Consider the following 2817-nt stretch of genomic DNA (forward strand, 5'->3'; position numbering starts at 1 on the left):
CTTGCGCGTCTCGTCCCCGCACGAGCCCCTCCCGGCCCACGTTTGTCTGGTGTTCTCAGGGAGGGGGCCAGGGGTACCGTCTCAGAATGCCTAGAGAACTGACTTAAGATGCAGATTTCTGAGCCCTAACACCTTTTCTCCTGCCTGCTGAATAAACATCTAAAAGGTCGAGTCCTGTATCCTGCATTTTAAAGCTAGCTCCCTTGCTGATCTTTAGAGCTAGAACAGTCTCTTGGGGTCTGTGGTCTGATGCCAGAGAGGTGGGGAAATTCTCTGACCTAGGCTTATGCACCAGTGGTTGGTTTCCCGCTGTTTAGACCGCTCTCTTTCTGCATGGCGCTTCTTGTCCCCTCCCAATCCTATTGTATCCCACCTTGTCGTAAACGGGGCCGGAAGATTGCGGGTCAGTGCGCTGATGCTATTGCAGCGCCTTTCTTCATAAATATTACGTAACGAGGTACCTCGCAAAAAGTCCTTGGATCTTTAACACGGGCTTTGTCTCTCCTAGCCCCCCCGCCCCCGCCTTTCCCAGTACCCCCAATCCCCATGACACACACGCACACACGTCTTCATCGTGTTGATAATTTATACTTGGTGTTTCGTAGTTGCTTCACAATCTGCTGCTGCCTCAGGGAGACTGAAAAACCAAATCCCCTCTTTTGTTTCTTGGCTTAAGCCTATTCCCCAAAGAATATTGCAAATTGGCGGGATTTTGATTAAGAATTTTATCTTCACCATCACCACCTCCTCCCCGCAAAAGGGTGTTTAATGCAAAATGAGCCATTTATGCTGAAATGGTTTCATATTGATTGTAAACAACCTGAAACCAGGTGTAGGAGGCCTTCTTTACTGTCCGTTTTTGGCGAGCCAACGGTCATAAATGCAAATATAGAGATTAAAACCTCTTTTGATTCTTGTAGCACTGAAACTTTAATTGGTTTGAATTTAGTCATTTAGATTTAAAAAGGAGGCCCATCCCGCTTGCTAATAATTTTGCCAGAAAGAGAATAACTGCTTCAAAGCAAAGAGCTTATGGAAAGGACAAAACAATTTTAGAAATGGAAATTTACAACAGAGTAACGCGATAAGGGCTTTTTTATTTTACAAGTTTAAAATAATATTTATGAAATTTATTATTTTAACAAAATCACAAAATTGAATACTGTGTGGGAAGAATAAATGCCAAATATACTGTACTGCATTTTTTTTAATGAAAAATGGGCGCAACATGAAGACTTGCAATCTTCATTTATTTGTTCATTCAACATTTATCGAATACAGACTATATACCCAGTCTGGTGCTAGGTGATAGAAAAACAATAATACAAATACAGACGGATATGTTCATATCAACCTTGAGCACCCCCAAGAGGCTCTATAGAGAACTTTTGACCAAGCTGAGAAGGAATTGATAGTAATAGAAGCAACAAACACCAGAACAATAAACAGCATAAGGCATTTGTAAAACTGGAAGAAGTTCTGTGTGCGGTCTTGAGGATGGAAGGGAGCCGGGAATAAGATATGAGGCTGGTAAAGGAAGAACCCAGAACACAGAAAGCTTTCTAAGTCATACTTAGTTTGTCAAGCAATGAAGCTAATAAAGAGTGCTAAGCAGAAAGGTTATATAAATACACAATAAATCTGCCTGTTTTAAAATACTTGGAGGTTTTCTGTTTTTCTAGTAGTTACAGGGTCAATTCTCATGTCTCTTGTTTGCCTAACATGCTAATACTACTTAGGTAAAGTTGTGTGTAAAGATGCTCTCTAACCCACTTCCCTTTTGGCCTAGAGTCACAATATTCACCTCACTCTTCTCTCCTTTCTACCAATCCTTTTGAGATATTCAGTTCATCCCCACCATTCCACCAAAACAGCTTCCAAAATCAATAATGACCTCATTGCCAAATTCTAGACCCCTCGAAATCACTGACACTGATCCTCCTTAGATTTCTCTCCAGCATAGGTGAGACTCTTAGGTTTCCCCAACTCTGACCTTTTTCAGGGAACCATTATCCCCTTCTTGCCCCTCAAAGTGATACTTGTTTCTGCTGCCAACCTTCACATTTTCCCATATAAGCCTCCCCCGTGATGTCATCCATTCCTGCAAGTATGGAATCTAGGTCCTCGATTTTCAATTCTTTTTTGTCCACCTGACATTGTAATTTCATAAACTAAGCTCTGATTTTGAGTTTTTAACTCCCATTTGAACAGTGCCATTTTAACATCTGGCGATATTGAATTCAGTATATCTAAAACTTAATTATTTTTCCCAACGTCTCCCTGGAGCCCCCCAAACTACTCCTCTACCTATTCACAACACTTCTAATCTCTTAGACACCCAAATGAAAAAAAAACTTAGAATCTTCTCTCTCAAGCTCTCAGTTTCTAAACCTAAGATTACTTTTTCTTTAAGTCTTCTGTCTTTCTATGCCAGCCTACTTCTAAATATATTCATTTGTTTGTTTCCTTATGGCTTCTCATCTAGACATCTGTGATCAGGACCTTTGCCGTGGCCTGATGCAAATCACTCACCTCCCCCTTCTATGCATTCTCAACATTTTTACTAGTTGACAACTAAAATCTCCATCATTTTTAAACTGGCAAACATGAGAGGAGAGGATCAGAAAAAAATCAAAAGCAGGCCTAAGGGCACAAATGTACCTTTCTGACACTAGGAGAGTATTTTGTGCTCATTGTATGCATGTGAGCCTAAGGGTTTTTTAAGTACCAGATGAGCCACATCCTTTTGACCCTTCAGTAACCTCCCCCATAAGGTTCAAACACCAGGTATTTTGATAATTAAGCCCCTTCAGTATC

Source organism: Pteropus alecto, unplaced genomic scaffold (genome assembly GCF_000325575.1).
Source record: "Pteropus alecto unplaced genomic scaffold, ASM32557v1 scaffold95, whole genome shotgun sequence".
NCBI classification, from domain to species: domain Eukaryota; kingdom Metazoa; phylum Chordata; class Mammalia; order Chiroptera; family Pteropodidae; genus Pteropus; species Pteropus alecto.